The sequence below is a fragment of the Rattus norvegicus genome, chromosome 16 (assembly GCF_021556685.1).
Source record: "Rattus norvegicus strain SHRSP/BbbUtx chromosome 16, alternate assembly SHRSP_T2T, whole genome shotgun sequence".
NCBI lineage: Eukaryota > Metazoa > Chordata > Mammalia > Rodentia > Muridae > Rattus > Rattus norvegicus.
In genome coordinates, this window is record NC_141549.1 from 49353920 (window position 1) to 49370551 (window position 16632).

General features: G+C 39.2%; 1 protein-coding gene and 1 long non-coding RNA gene across 1 annotated transcript in view; both read left to right on the forward strand.

Moving 5' to 3' along the window:
- Positions 1-16632, forward strand: part of Erich1 (glutamate-rich 1) — a gene marked incomplete at its 5' end in the record, with an annotated part of 52793804 nt that overhangs the window by 18483360 nt on the left and 34293812 nt on the right.
- The window catches only part of LOC148000548 (uncharacterized), a 125846-nt gene continuing 125438 nt past the window's right edge, over positions 16225-16632 (forward strand). Inside the window, exon 1 of the long non-coding RNA XR_015639890.1 lies at positions 16225-16575. This is a non-coding gene — a long non-coding RNA (uncharacterized LOC148000548). The remainder of the gene's footprint in view (positions 16576-16632) is intronic.

Consider the following 16632-nt stretch of genomic DNA (forward strand, 5'->3'; position numbering starts at 1 on the left):
TTATTGATGTTCCCCTCCCTATTCTCCCCCCATTGCCGCCCTCCCCCCAACAATCACGTTCACTGGAGGTTCAGTCTTAGCAGGACCAAGGGCTTCCCCTTCCACTGGTGATCTTACTAGAATATTCATTGCTACCTATGAGGTCAGAGTCCAGGGTCAGTCCATGTATAGTCCTTAAATAGTGGCTTAGTCCCTGGAAGCTCTGGTTGCTTGGCATTGTTGTTCATAAGGGGTCTCAAGCTCCTTCAAGCTCTTCTAGTTCTTTCTCTGATTCCTTCAACGGGGGTCCTGTTCTCAGTTCAGTGGTTTGCTGCTGGCATTCGCCTCTGTATTTGCTGTATTCTGGCTGTGTCTCTCAGGAGCGATCTACATCCAGCTCCTGTCGGTCTGCACTTCTTTGCTTCATCCATCTTGTCTAATTGGATGGCTGTATATGTATGGGCCACATGTGGGGCAGGCTCTGAATGGGTGTTCCTTCAGTCTCTGTTTTAATCTTTGCCTCTCTCTTCCCTGCCAAGGGTATTCTTGTTCCCCTTTTAAAGAAGGAGTGAAGCATTCACATTTTGATCATCCGTCTTGAGTTTCGTTTGTTCTAGGCATCTAGGGTAATTCAAGCATTTGGGCTAATAGCCACTTATCAATGAGTGCATACCATATGTGTTTTTCTGTGATTGGGTTACCTCACTCAGGATGATAAAAGTAGGAGTCAATACAAAGAAAAATAATCAGAGAATTAGTGGGACACACTTAAGTACAAGTCTGGTCTTCTGCAGAAGGAGTTGCAATTAGGTTTTACTTAAGTTTAATCAGGTTGGATGTATATGATATATAGGTAGCTCTTGAGTTGCATCTCTGAAAATTCCTAAGAACTCTCACACTCCCATCTCATGTTGGCTAACTACTCCTGAGCCTAGAACATTCCAAAAATCTGACAAAAAAAGATTTTTTTAAAAAATGAAAATTACAACAAGCAAGCAAAGGACTAATAAGATGAAAAATGCCACAACAATAAGTATCAGAAAACAAACATAGAATGGAGACTTGCTTTAGAATGTGGTTGACAAATTCAATGATAGTCCATTGGAGACATGGATTTTTCTTTCCCAATTAGTATTAGGAAACGTGACATGTTAACATGAGTGTAGTATGGGTTATGGAATGCTTTATAAATTCTTCCAAGAACCCACAAACTACCAGGCTTTGACCTAGATTTATAATTCATTTCAGTGCTCTTTTCTGTTTTGGGGAAGACAAATTCCATCATGCCTTCCTCTTTGGACCAAATAATAACCCAGACCTCATTTAGTATCCTTACATATTCCAACTAGAAACCCATAATAAACAAATGGATTGGTGTGGAATTAGAAGGTGTGTGGTGTTTGCTTAAATCAGTTAAACAAAGTATAGTTACAAACTGATGAAATAATACATTAAAAATGGCAAATCATGGGTTTGAATTTGAAGATAGAATAACTAGATATGCATAGAAAAATGCTAAATTCAGAAGTTAAAGGGCCATTTTACATAAGTAAGAGAATTTACTGAGAAAAAAAAGATTCAATATGACATTTTAACATTTCCTATTATATTGATAAAATGGAAGCATTTGACAATAAAAAGGAAACATAAGAAAATAATAAGTGCATAACTTCGAGGAACAGACCAGAGTTTATACCTGAAATACAATTAGAAATAGCATCATGTTGGTCTAGTTGGCTTTGTGTTATTGTGATAAACATTATAAGCAAAGGTAGATTTGGGAGGAAAGGGTTCATTTGGCTTACATGTCCTGGCCACAGTCCACCACTTATGCTCTCTTTGTACTTTCTCTATAAGCTCGCCTTCAGCTGCTGCAGTGGTTTGAAGAAGAAATGTCCTCAATGGACTTTGATATTTGTATGCTTTGCTCCAAGATGATGGCACTGTCTAAGAGTTTCGGAAGTAGGTCCTCGTTAAAGAACGTCCCTGGAGGTGAGCTCAAACCGTTTACAAGCTATTGGCACCTCCCGTGGGTTATCTCTGCTTTCCGCTTCCATGATGAGGTACAAAGCACTAAAATTCTGCTCACACCATCCAGTTTGTAACTTCTTGCTTCTGCTCCAGCGTTTCGGACTATACGCCTCTGGAACTATACCATGCCGCCATACATTCATTCTTTTATAAGTTGCCTTGTACACAGTGTTCCAGGACGGACGGCAAAAGAAAGGTAGTTAACACATCCACTTGCCTAGGGGTGGCACCACCTATCCTGAGTTGGGTTCGCTTATGTCAGTATTATTCATGGAATACCGAGAACAGACTTATCTACAGGCAAATATAGGAGAGTCAATTCCTTGATTGAGGCTTGAGCTTCCTGATGATCCTGGTTTGTGTCAAGCTGACAAAGCACTAATCAACACACAAATAACCAATACAAACTATAATAGGATGGTAGTAAATGAGAATGAAATTAGTTTTATTTTTCAAATAAATTAAATGGAAATAAATGGAAATAAATTAAAATGTATATATGATTTACAGATGTTGAGGGGTCACTCCCAACACTTCTGTTTCTTAGTATGAATAGGAAAGCATGCAAGAATTCTGTGATTTGTAATTTTAGTTTTCAAACCCTTTATTTACAGAGTAAAATCTCAATTAATGGTGACATAATCAATGAAAATTTCTGGAAATTATGTGGCTTTATATGTTTACTGTAATTTATTTTCTGATAGAGCACAGTAAGCACTGTGCTAATATGTTTTGGGGAAATTAATAATTGAAAAAGAACTATGCCAATAAATTTTTATCAAGATTTAATTTATTACACATGGTACTTCTAAAGCATAAATAACAATATAAACTCTGTTGTAGATACCCTCCTCTTCATGAAAAAGCAGGTACAAATATCAATTAATCTAAATATAAATTAGAATCTATTGAAAATGCAGCGATATACTATAGTGAATACTATGTTTTTGAATATGCCTACAAATTATTTTTCCTAAATTAAGCCCAAACTGTTGAGGTATTCCTAGGTACTCAGACATAATTAGGAATTCTCATGAATTCACTATCTTCCCCTTCCGTCCCTATCTTTGTCAGTTCTTCTTTTGTTCCTCTCTCCCTTTGTTTCTTCTTCATTTATTTACAGTAAGTAAAAATAATCACAGGACCAAGAAGATTATTTTATTGCACAGTAGACATTGAGGATATGAGTAGTTTAGTAGTGGTGCAAAGGAAGTGAATGAATGAGTCTCCCATTTTCCCACACACCTCCTTGATAGGCAAATGTCTGCATAAAATGCAGAGCACTTCTGTCATTGATATGCTTACCATTTTCTCACAAATGACCTTGAAGCTTAATGAAATTCACATAAAAGGTTTTACTATGCACGTTTAAAGAAGTAGTTAAAAAGATTCAGATAGCTTTATAAAGTTGAATTTCATTTCATTTTATTTTTTTAAATCCTCTGTTCTTGTCTATTGAGAAAGTAAACTGCTCCAATTCAAAGCAGTTTACAAGCAACTTTTATGGTCTTTGTTGTCACCTGGCAACATCCTGGAGATTGACAAGTGGAGCATTGGTCTTTGAGGACTGATTTCTAAGGATGTTAAGAGCTTGAACTCCATTCCTTTTAAATATTTTCTTAAGCACTAGCTTTAAAACAGAGTAAACCATTGATCTAACCATTTAGTATAGAAGGTCTCAGTACATGACAATGGGGAACATTACAGAAATGTACATTAGAAACTGTACTGTTTTCATTTGACGTGAGTCCAGGTGCAAAGCTACAGCACAATGTGTGGTTCTGTTGAGCAATGTATATCTACATGCATCACTGGTGTTTAAGGCAAAAGAGCTCCCAAAATAGCATAAAATAGAGAAGTCTAAATGGCAGTTATTGAATTTCTTAAGGTACCAGACTTTGGGTGGGCTTTCAGAGCAATTACACACTTCTTTTTTTTTATTTCCCTATATTAATATGGAAGAGTATAGCTTTGGGGGCGGGGTATCAGAAGTTTTTGGCAAATCAGCATGTATAAAATCATTGTTTCTGCTTTTTGGCCACCTTCCCCAGAGGTAGACTGTTGGTAGAACCAACTCCAATTCCTGTATTTATCAAGAACTACAACAACTCTTTATGAAAATAATAATAATCATACATATGCAGAAATTGAACTGGGTTCTTTATATTCTCCTGAAGGTGAAGCCTTTACATTAAGAGATGTGCATTCAAATGCTGTTTACGGCACAGTGTGCAGGGTCTTAAGATATTCCAATGTGCTTAATCTACTAATGCTGACATAGGTATTAAAACTCGTAAGTTTGCTTGCCTTTAGAACCAATAAAATAGGCATTCTATAGAAAAATGAAGAATTTTAACACTTTGAAACTTAAGACACACACTTATACAGTGTGTGACTTGCTTATTAACATTTTTCCATATGTGCAAATTGTTTTTTTCATCTTTACTAAATTGGGTATTTCTTATTTACAGTTCAAATGTTATTCCCTTTCCCGGTTTCCAGGCCAACATCCCCCTAACCCGTCCCCTCCCCCTCTTTATGGGTGTTCCTCTCCCCATCCTCCCCCCATTACTGCCTTCCCCCCAAGCAATCACGTTCACTGTGGGTTCAGTCTTGGCAGGACCAAGGGCTTCCCCTTCCACTGGTGCTCTTACTAGGATATTCATTGTTACCTATGAGGTCAGAGTCCAGGGTCAGTCCATGTATAGTCTTTAGGTAGTGGCTTAGTCCCTGGAAACTCTGGTTGGTTGGCATTGTTGTACATATGGGGTCGTGAGCCCCTTCAGCTCTTTCAGTCCTTTCTCTGATTCCTTCAACAGGGGCAAATTGTTTTTTAATTCTTGTACTGAAAGAGAAACCTCACAGAATTCGACAAAAAAATAAATGTCACAAAATTATTAATTGTTCATCAATAAATAAACTGATCTAAAACAAATAGCAACCAGTAGAAAGGAGAAAATATCAAATTATGTATTTGGTATGATCTAGAATGTATAAAGAATTTCTACATTTCAAGAACAAAAATTAACGCCCAACTAAAAATTCAAAGACTTTGACTTTTTAAAAAGTCATAAATATCCAATAAGCACAAAACACCCTCAACAATACTAATAATTTGGAAAATCCTAATAAGATCAAATTGCAAGGATATTTCACTTCTATAAAGATATATAAAAATAAATAAGCATGTGACAATTTTTGTTTAAGTTATGGGGTAACTGAAATTCTTATTCACTCTGGTGGAAATGTAAACTGATAGAGTTGTTATGGGAGTTGTATGTTGATGCTTTAAAAATTAAACAGAATTATCAGAGTAGTATATTTTGGATTCCTAATAAGAATCCTATTAAAATATACAAAGAAGGAATTTAATTGATAATTCTATAGTGTATTTGTACTGATAGTATCCACAAGTGTCAATAAAATAGAACAGCCCAGATGCATGTAAGTGGAAATATGGACAGGGAAACTTTATTATTTACCAACAAAGAAATTTGATTCAGCATTAAAAACAATCCATATTCTTATTTCATACTGTGTCCTGCTGATCTGGACAACACCATGCTAAGTGAAATAAGCCAGACATAAAATATCAAATGCATCAGTGACAGTTAAGTGCTCCTGGCTATGAACTGGTAGGTGAAAGTCATGGAGTACCATTCATAAATAGAAAGAAAACTTTTGTTTGGAAAGATGAGAAATGTCTAGACACGGAAGGAGATAATGATTTCCCAATACCATGCACATACTCCATAGCCTACATTTTATTCTGATTGTTCTAGTCAACTGTTAAAAAGGGTTAAAATAGTAAACCTTTTCCTATATATTTTTATCTCAGTTTGAAAATTATTTAATTGAGATGTCTTTCTAGTCATCCGTTCTGAGAGGTAACTTTACAAAACCTCAGACCTATTCATATAAAACATAGTCCCAGATACCTGCATTATTTGTTATCTCTGCATATATTGTGGTCCAAGTTTCTACAACAACCTCACCAGCTTACATGAATTGCTTTTTCAAATACCATAATATTATATGGGTAGGACCACAGGGATACATTTTGTTCTTTTGTAAAGAGAATCCATGGAGTGCCTACATTGTAGTAACTTAATGAGAAGGAGTTATCTATGAGAGAATGGCCTTATATGACATCCTGAACTTCCAAAGCTACTAAGTTATGGGAAATGAACATTTGTTGTTTAGATTATGGAAGTTTTACTATAGCAACAAGAACTTATTATGGATGGCTTTGAACAAAATAACACTGCATCTGCTTGTTTCTCTTTACTCACTTCATACTTTACTCACTTTATATTCTCTGTTTCCTCTTAGGAGACCAAGAAATGACTCAGCACTTAAAAGAAAAGTCTGCAGATGGATGTGTGAAATCAGGGTCAGTTTGCTATGGTTGTAATGATTGGTCTGTTTTTTCTCATATGTCTTTCAAAGATCAATACTTTAGTCTTAAAGCAAGTTTAGTTGGAATAAATATCAAAGCAATATTTCAAAGGTTATCTCAAAATTGTGGAATTAATTTTGCTTTTGGAAACAAATTGTACAACTCTTGATATAGATCACCTTATGTGTTTGAGCCCTTTGATCAACATGGGAGAACATTTGAAAGTGGCTTCGTTTATAACTAAACTATCAGCAGACACGAGGAAGAAATGAAGTTTAGGAAATATTTCCAAAATACAAATCATTTAAATGATATTTGACACTTCCCGTAACAAGATGAGAAAGTTGAAATTAAGTTGTTTTAAAAATTAATATAGCCATCTTCTTATGTATTAATTCTAATGAATTTACTTCAAAAATTATATTGGAAAAAAACAAACTTTTAATATATCAAAGATAACATGACCCTCTATGCTCTAAAATCAGATTATCTCAAAGTATTTTGTAAAGGTAGTTTTTCATCTACTTTTCCCACTACACTAACTAGGATTTTACAAACACCACCAAAAGACAGTGGCTATTGAAAACACACCACTTTTCTCCATGGAATAGCATTTCGACTGACTATTTGAATACATTTGAAATGCATTTTTTCCAGCTTAACATCATTCTTATCCCTGGGCCTCTCTATTAACCCTCATCAAAATTTCTGGCCTCTAACAAGGTCCTCTCAATCAACTAAGCAAGGTACATATGAAGCCATAGAGACTGTAACAGCAAGCCAAGAGGGTACATGGGTTGGCACTGCATACTGGGGCCCTGAAAATACACTATAGTTTTCAGTTTAGTAACACATGTATGGGACACCTGAATGTTTCTGCAAGTGGTTCTCTGATTCTTGTGCCTGTGCTTGGGCTCTTTTCCTTCTGTTACTTCGCCTTGTCTAAATTTAATACAATGATTTTGCTTTATTTTATTATATTTTAGTTTGTCATATCTGGTAGTTATCTCTTAGAAGCCTATTATTTTCCAATGATAGACATAAAGGAAGTTTATAGAGAAAGGAGGAGAAGCTGGAATGAACTGGTAGGAATAGAAAGAGAAGGAAATTTCCCCCTGTGCCAATGAGTTCAAGGGTCTTTCCCACTTTCTCTTTTATTAAATTCAGTGTATCTGGTTTTATGTTGAGGTCTTTGATCCAGTTGGACATGGGCTTTGTGGATGGTGACAAATATAAGTTTATTTTCATTTGTATCCATACAGACAGCCAGTTATACCATTATATTTATTGAAAATGCTTTATTTTTCCATTGTGTAATTTTGGCTTCTTTGTCAAAGATAAAGTGTACTTAAGTGTGTGGTTTTATTTCTGGGTCTTCAATTCTATTCCACTGACAGCCTATCTGACTCTGTACCAATACCATGCAGTTTTTATCACTACTGCTCTGTAGTAGACCTGGAGGACAGGGATGGTAATTTCCCCAACTGATCTTTTATTGTTAAGAATTGTTTTTGCTTTTTTTTCCTTTCTGAATGAATTTGACAATTGCTCTCTATATGTCTTTCAGAACTGTGTTGGGATTTTGATGGGGATTGCGTTGAATCTGCAGATCGCCTTTGGTAGGACGGCCAATTTTACAGTGTTAACTCTGCCAATGCACTGGCACGGGGGAAATTTCCTAAACAGAACTCCTCATGCTCTGACATCAGAAATTGATAAATGTTACCTCATGAAACTGGAAAGCTTCTGTAAGGCAAAGGGCATAGTCAATAAGAAAAATCTGCAAGCTACAAATTAGAAAAAAGTCTTCACTAACTCCACATCTGATAGAGGACTAATATCCAAAATATACAAAGAACTCAAGAAGCTAACCAATAAGAAAACCAAACAACCCAGTCAAAAAAGATGGGGTATAGAACTAAACTGAGAATTCACAACAGAGGAATCTAAAATGACTGTGAAGTGCCTAAAGAAATATTCAAAGTCCTTTGTGATCAAAGAAATGCAAATCAAAGCGACCCTGAGTTTCCACGTTATATCAGTCAGAATGGGTAAGATCAAAACCTCAGGTAACAAACATGTTGTCTGTCGAGGATGTGGAGAAAAAGGAACACTCCTCCATTGCTGGTGGGATAGCAAACTGGTACAACCTCTCTGGAAATCAATTTGGAGGTTCCTCAGAAAATTGGAAATAGACCTACCTAAAGACCCAGAAATACCACTCTTGGGAATATACCCAAAAGATGCCCCCCAGGCCACAAGGGTATATGTTCTACTGTGTTTATAGCAGCCTATTTTTGATAGCCAGAAGCTGGAAACAACCCAGATATCCCAGGACAGAAGAATGAATACAGAAAATTGGGTTCATTTACACAATGGAATACTACTCAGCTATTAAGAACGAGGAGATCCTGGATTTTACAGATAAATGGATGGAACTAGAAAATGTCATCCTTTTGAGGTAACTCAGGCCCAAAAAAGACATACACAGTATGTTCTCACTAATAAGTGGATATTAGCCATAAAAAAAAGTATAGAACACAGAATACCCAAGATACAGTCCGCTGAAGGGCACAAGTGAGGACACTCACTTGGAAGGGAGAAGAAAGCAACCACAAACGGGGAGGGAGGGACAGGTGAGGGAGAGAGGATGGGGTTTGGGGGAGAAGGGAACATGATATGGTATTCTGGGGTGGGTTTGGGTAACTGAAGACCTGAGGGCCAGCAGAAAGAATGGAAACAATTGACCTTGGGAGAAAGGAGGTTGGGTGGACCCTCCAGAATGTACAAGAAATCTGGGAAGTGAGAAACCCCTCAGGACTCAAAGAGTAGGGACCCTAGTAGATATGCCCTACAGTGGGGAGAGGGAATTTGACGAGCCCAACTTTAGCAGAAAGATGGCATCAAGTGAGGGATGGGATTGCAATCCCACAGTCAAAACTCTGACCCATAATTCTTCCTGTCTGAAAGAAATACAGGCATAGAAATGGAGAATAGCCTGAGGAAAAGAAGGTTCAGTGACAGACCCAAAATGGGATCCAGCTCAACGGGAGGATCCAAGACTTGAGACCCTTATGGAGGTGATGGGTTCCTCACAGAAAAGGACCTAACATGACTGCCCTCTAAAAGACCCAAAAGCAGCTGAAACAGTCAGATGCAGATGTTTGCACCCAACCAATGAACAGAAGCTGCTGATCCCTGTGGTTGAATTAGGGAAAAGCTGGAAGAAGCTGAGGAGGAGGGCAATCCTGTAGGAGGACCAGCAGCCTCAATTAAACTGGACCCCTGAGATCTCTCAGACACTGGACCACCAACCAGGCAGCATACACCAGCTGAGATGAAGCCCCCGATACTTGTACAGCAGAGGACTGCCGGGTCTGGGTTCAGTCAGGGAAGATGTACTTTACTTACCCTCAAGAGACTGGAGGCCCCAGGGAGTAAGGAGGTCTGGTGGGGTGTGTGGGGTGGGAACATCCTTGTTGGTTCTGGGTGTGCTGCGGGGGTAGGTATGGGATTGTAACAATTGAAGGGTAGACCATAAGGGGGATAAAATCTGGAGTTCAAAAATAAATAAATTAATTAATTAATTAATTAATATATAATAAAATTTAAAAAGAAAGAGAGGGAAATATGATCAGGATATATTGTATGATAAAAATCAATTTTCAATAACAGTGGGTTGGGTTCTCTATGTAACAATATTTATTTAGTTTCTTTCTAGGCTTTCTATCTATATTTCTATTTATAGTTCTTTCTATCACTTTCTACATTGTCAAAGCTATCACCTTCATAGATGCTTTAGAAATTAAATTAAAAGTGCTGTGTAAATTAGTCTCCTATTACAAATGTTATAGTAATTGAATAACTATCTATAAAAAAATCAATGTATGTTGTATACTGATTTTAATTTGAAGTTCCTTTCTAGTGAAACGTTCTGTATACTAGTAAAATATACCTGACATTATTAGCTTTAAACTAAATACTCAACAATCAATTTAAAATGTAGAAGAACTTTCTCACTTTAAGAAATATTTAAATACTAAACCAAAACAGTTTTAAATTAATGATGAAGACTTTGTTCCTTAGAACGTCAACATGCTGTGAATTTTTATTTTTATTATTTCTAATTATCAAAACATATGCTAAGCATAAATTTAATGTTTTAATAAGGAATATGTGTTGTTTTATATAAACAATAAGATCAGTGAAAGACAACAGGGATTTTACAATAATGACAAAAACTACAATTTTATTTAAAACAATGCATTTTATTAATTATATCATAATATAATTGTTTGATATTCATTATCTATTCCATGTTCCTTAGTAAGTTGTTCTAACTCACATTTTGCCTAGAACTATGCACTTTTTTATTAATTCTTCCATCCATTTACATCTTCTATGATATCCCACTTCCCGATTACTACCAGCCCATCCCAAATCTGCCCTCCTCCCTCTTCTTTGCCTGTATGAGAGTGCTCCCCCCACCCGCTCTCCTGCCCCACCCGTTGAGCATTCCCCTATGAAGCCTCCCCAGAACCAAGGGCCTCCCCTCCCAGTGCTGTCAGGCAAGACCATCCTCTGCTATATATGCAGCTGGAGCCATGATCCCTTCAGACTCCTCAGTTGGTAGTCTAGACTCTGGGATACCTGGTTGGTTAGGCCAGCCTATATTGTTCTTCCAGTGGAGTTGCAACCCCACACCACTCCTCCACACCTGCTGCTACCTCTCCCACCAGGTTCCCTGAGCACAGTCTGATGGTTGGCTCCAAGCATCCATATCTGCATTGGTCAATTGCTGGCTGGACCCCCTCAGGAATCACCACACTAGGTTCCTGTCAGCAAGCATCTCTTGACCACAGCAACAGTGTTGGGTTTGGTGTCTACAGACATGGTGAACCCCCAGTAGGGCCATCCCTGGTTGACCCTTCCTTCAATCTCTGTTCTATTTTTTGTTCTTGTTCTTTCTTTGGACAAGAACATTTCTGGGTTAAAAACTTTGAGATGGGTGGGCACCCCCATCCCTCGACTAGAGACCATGCTTATCCACTGGAGGAAGTCTTGACAAGATCTATCCCTCCCTTCTCTGCACATTGCTAAAGTCAGTCCCTTTGGTTACTGGGAACCTCACGATTTCCTGATGTCTGGTACCCTTCGGTGGCTATCCACAGTTCTTCATCCTCCCTGCTACATATTTTTGTTCAATTTCCTGGCCCTCTAGAATTCTCTCACATCTCCTCCAGATTCTGATGAGGACATCCTTTTTTCCTCCCACTCCTTTCGTGGAGGTGGAGGGAAAGGGCTACCAGGAAGGGAGAACTATGCACTTTGGGGCAATTACTATATGTTCAGGCACTCTATTAGAGCTGAACTCACTACAGCCGTGAGAATAATGCCCACGGAATTTAATTTCTTTTAATTTTATTTTTCTTGGATTTTTTTATATATTTACAATTCAAATGTTATCCCCTTCCCCCTCCCCCATACCCCCTACCCCCTTCTCCTGCTTCCGAGAGAATGCTCCTACTCCCACCCACCCTCTCCAACCTCAACACCCTGGCATTATCCTACATTAGGGAAACAAGCCTTCACAGAACCAAAGGCTTTGCCTTCTATTGATGCTGGACAATACCATCCTTACATATGTGGCTGGAGTCATGGATCTCTCCATGTGAAGTGTTCCTTATATATCTCAGAGGCATGTATTATAAGATGTTCTGCTCTCTGTTGAAGAAATATGGTCACAACGATACAGATGATTCAGAATCAAACAAGGTTTGCCAATAAACTGTGACTGGAAGACTTTGACAATGATAAGGAGGTACTCTAGGTGGTTAGATGGAGGAAATTAATGTAATCTAAACTGATTGATTAGCATTTGCAATGTTCCAAAATAAATAATAGTACAAAATCAAATAAGCCCAGTTTGTCAAAATGGAAGAAAGGAAGACACATGTGGAGCATGCAAACATCAGGAAATCTATAGAGGGTTTCATTTAAGACCTTATGTCCACAATATTGAGAAAAACCACATTTGGCATACAGATTTCTCTTTTCAAACATAAAAAGTTCTGTCTGGAAATTTAAATTTTGAATTGTCTTGAATATCTCTAACATTGAGCTTAAGAGCAAGACTAAGGCCCTTCTTTAGGGCTCCCTTAAAAAATAATCAAAAATCTTACTGAAAACCTCTTAGATTTTTGCCACAACTCTTTCAAGACTTGATAAAGATGTATCAATGAAATGGTAATGATAATCAAATAATAGCATTAATAATAATAATAATATAAACTAGCCTGGCATGGTATTGAGATCAACAGAAGGAAACTATTCTCAACTCTCACAGACTCTTTGCTACATAATGTGCAAGGATGTCAAAAGGATCCATTGTATCAGGGAACTTTATCAAATGATAAAAATGTTGAAGAAATTGAGAAAGTAAAACATGTTAAATGTTAAGATTATATTTGTAAATAACTTGAAAATTGATTTTTACCACAGGTAAAGGTTCAGACTGAGCCACAAACAAAAGAAAATTGCTGTGTCCAACACAGTAGTCAACACACTTCTTTTTATACATGACCTCTAGTTTCCACATGTATAAACTAGATAATTACGCACACAGCAAGTAATGCTAGATGTTGACAATGTGTGGACACCTACACTCAGAGAAATAGATCATTGTTCAAGAATTAGCAATTCTAGAAAAACGGTGATGTTCTTAGAATTTAAAAAGAAAATAGCCAAAGTTCTGAAACAAATGCAATTATGACTCATGGTATCTCATACTTAAAATATGGAAGAGGAGGATTTCCTGCTTTCTCTGTTGTCTGATTTTGTTTTGTCAATGTAGATGCTACTTGTACAAACCTTTAGACAAATGCCCTAAATTCTGCATATAACGTAACCCTGTATGAATGTTGAAAGGGTTGTAATGTTGTAACATCTTCTGTGCATGTGGATGTTCTCAGCAGGCCAGATGCATCCAGTCTCCTCTTTGCTCCACGTTTCCTGCTTCTTAGCAAGCCACCTCCATCTCATACAAACTAATTTTCTTCTTGGTTGAGGCTTTACACCCTCTTTTTATCTTTTCCATTCATTTCAGTTTTCTTTGTCAAGAAATTAGGAACTGAATATTAAACAAGCTGATGAAATTATGCAACTGTATACTTTTCAAAGAATATATTTTGGAATTTCCTAAAATATCTTCTTAATACATTAAACTATTCTTCAATATGTATACAGTGATTAATAAACTCAGTAACTCTTAACAAATAAAATGGTGTGTCCTTTATTTGTAATTGTAGTCCATACATTGCCCTCTGAAAAATGTATTTGAATTAGACTGTGCATACAGTTACAGACCCGTGTCTATGGGCAGACTGTTTTGAATGCCCTTTCTATATGCAGTCCATACTAGTCCAGAAATTGTGAGCCTTCACTCCCTTTAGTGCTGCGCTTACAGATGTGTACCACCAAACTCAGTGCTAATATCCATGGATAGTGTTCAATCACTTTCAAGATAACCAAACTACTTTTTATTTATTTTCTAATTAACATCATTTTCTATGCCAAGTGTTTGAGCTTAGTATAGAGCATCATTGTGTGTAATTCAGGTCCCAATAAACATCTGTCTTTTTTTTTTTTTTTAATATAGGTGAGTAGAAGCACACTGAAGCAAATGTTACAAAAGACCAAAATTCACATAGGGAAAAGAATACCAAAATAAAAAAAGAAAAAGAATACCATTCAGCTGCAGTCCAGAAGTTAGGGATATGGAACTAGGATGAACACAGGAACGGATCTATATGAATATAAATGTAATATAAATGAATCTGCATGTAAGCTTCAAGATGTCAGTGTTAGCTCTCTGTCATGTTAGCGACTGTTTATATGTTGAAGGCACAGCAAATGTATGCTTCTCCCATCTTTTGGGGTTAAAATAATATACGGTCCGTGCAAATTTCGATATCACAGTGTCACTGGAGGATATGCTCTCCGAAGTGACTAACATTCTTGTTCATCAATCAGGAGCAGTGATGCACTGTGCTGCTTCTCCTGGCTGATATCTGTGCCCAACCACTTACTAGAAAGGACTTAACTATCTGTGGTCACATTGCCCTTTGAGATGCTGCTACCTAAGGCCTGGAAGTTCAGACGTTGTTACTATTTTTTGCAAATGATAATTACAAATTTTGTAAGAGACCAATTGTAATCTGCATAAAGCAGCTTTTTTTTTTCTGTCCCCCATGTCAGTCCTCACCTGTTCCTCAACCGACCTCTGGGGGGCTTACTTGGGATGTCAATGAGCAAGTAAAGTAGAAATATATACGGATTCCTTCAGGGGTATTTGTATATTAATAAGGAATTTCTTGGTAAATATTGAAAACGCCAACGAGCAAATAATATCAAACCAGGAAAATTCAGAAAGTTGGAAGAAATAATCGGGCATAATATAAAACAAATGCACACATCGGGACAATATATATGCATAATAAAAGATTATTGTAAGCACTACAGTATTAAACGAGTGCTTTTACAAAAGAAAAAAAAAGAGAATTCATAAAACATTGTTGGCGCTTCCGAGGGCAAAACGCTGAGAAAAGGAATCCTGCTTCCAAAGCCAGGAGGCGGAATTTGCATCGCATCCTTTGGGATGGTGCCTAGTTTATCGGCTGCTTATTTATCATGATGCGGTCTAGATTTATTTCATTTTGATTCCTCCTCCCTCCTCTTTTGGGGATCCCTGGCAAAGATAGACGCTGGAAAAGCCGCTGGGCAGTGAAGCATTCCTCGCGAATGGAAGGATTTCCTTGAGCCCAAAATGGGTTTCTTGGTGAAGAAAGCTTTCAGATGTGGAGGAACGGGGAGGGAGGGCAGCTGGCTTTAAGGTCATCGCTTGTGCAGGTTTGGGAAAGGTTTAGACTGTGTCTGAAAACCGTTGCACCTGCAGTCAATTGTCATTTAAGAGCTCAGTTTGGGGGGCAACGGTAGCTCCAAAGACATTGCACTCTGGATCCAATCTTGTGGGTCCCTTTGGAATGGAATGTACGAGTCCCAGGCTGAGCCCCAGGCTGAAGGGTTAGGCCATCCCAACCGGGGGTGCTGCACCTGAGGGTGGAAGGAACCTTTCCGAGAGTAAGAGATAGGCAGGGAAGTGTGGAAGCCTAACTACATACACTCGAACCACCATTTACAAAAAAATGACCACTCGTATTGCCTGAGGCTAAAAGCCCGCTTAGGAACCTGGAGCGGCTTTCTGGGTTCTGGGGACGCCCTGGAGGAGGATAGCAGCCCAGCCGCTGATGACCGAACCCGGTCTCCGGCTCCGGCTCCGTGTTGGAGCCGGTGCATCTGCACTCACAGAGGCAGCGGCGGTTCGGGCGCATCCACCACCAGGGTGGAGAGTCTCTGCACAGCGATCACCAGCTTCTCCCTTTTCGCCAGCAGTGGGGCTGCAGGCAGCACTGTCCCGGGGAATCCGAAGAGAAGTCCCCTCACCTCCACTGACACTCGTCGCCTCCTCCACAGCAAACAGAACCCCCTGGGTGTCCTTTCCCTCCTGGTGCCCCGCCCTCCCAGGGCGCTTGGGTCCCCGCGCCTGCAAAAGGGGGGGACCTGCCAGCAAGCCCTCATCGCCGCAGCTGGAGCGACAGCCACCGCTGGGCTCAGAGACACTTAGTGGAGAGGAGAGGGAGGGGGCGAAGGCAGGGCGGGAGACGCGGGGCGGGGGGATGGAGCCAAGAGGAGGAAATAAATAAATAAAACAATAACCTCCGCGCCAATAAGAGCGAGGGAGAGAGAAAGACGCGGCCAGAGAGCCACCGGTGCCAGTCCGCTCGCCTGTGACAGGCTCTCGGCGCGCGCGTGTGTGTGCGTGAGTGTGTATTCGCTGGGACTGGAGCTGGAAAGTTCAAACTAAACGTGTTGCTCTCCCGGGTGGCCGAGGCTCGCCACGGAGGCTCTGCCCAACTTCTCTGGGCCAAGTGACTGGCAGTGCCCGTCGCCCTTGGCGCGTCGCAGGCTGCTCGGCCCCGCGCCCGGGCGCAGCGGCGGCCGCTGCTCCGGTCAACCTGGGAAGGAGCCCGCGGCCAGGGCTGGACGCTCGCCCCGACAGATCGCAGACTCTCGGGGTCCTGAGCTAGCACCCTGGCAACCGGAGAAAGGTACGTGACACTTTTCCTACAGGAATCCTCTCCTCTCACCCAGCCCTCGTGGGTAGG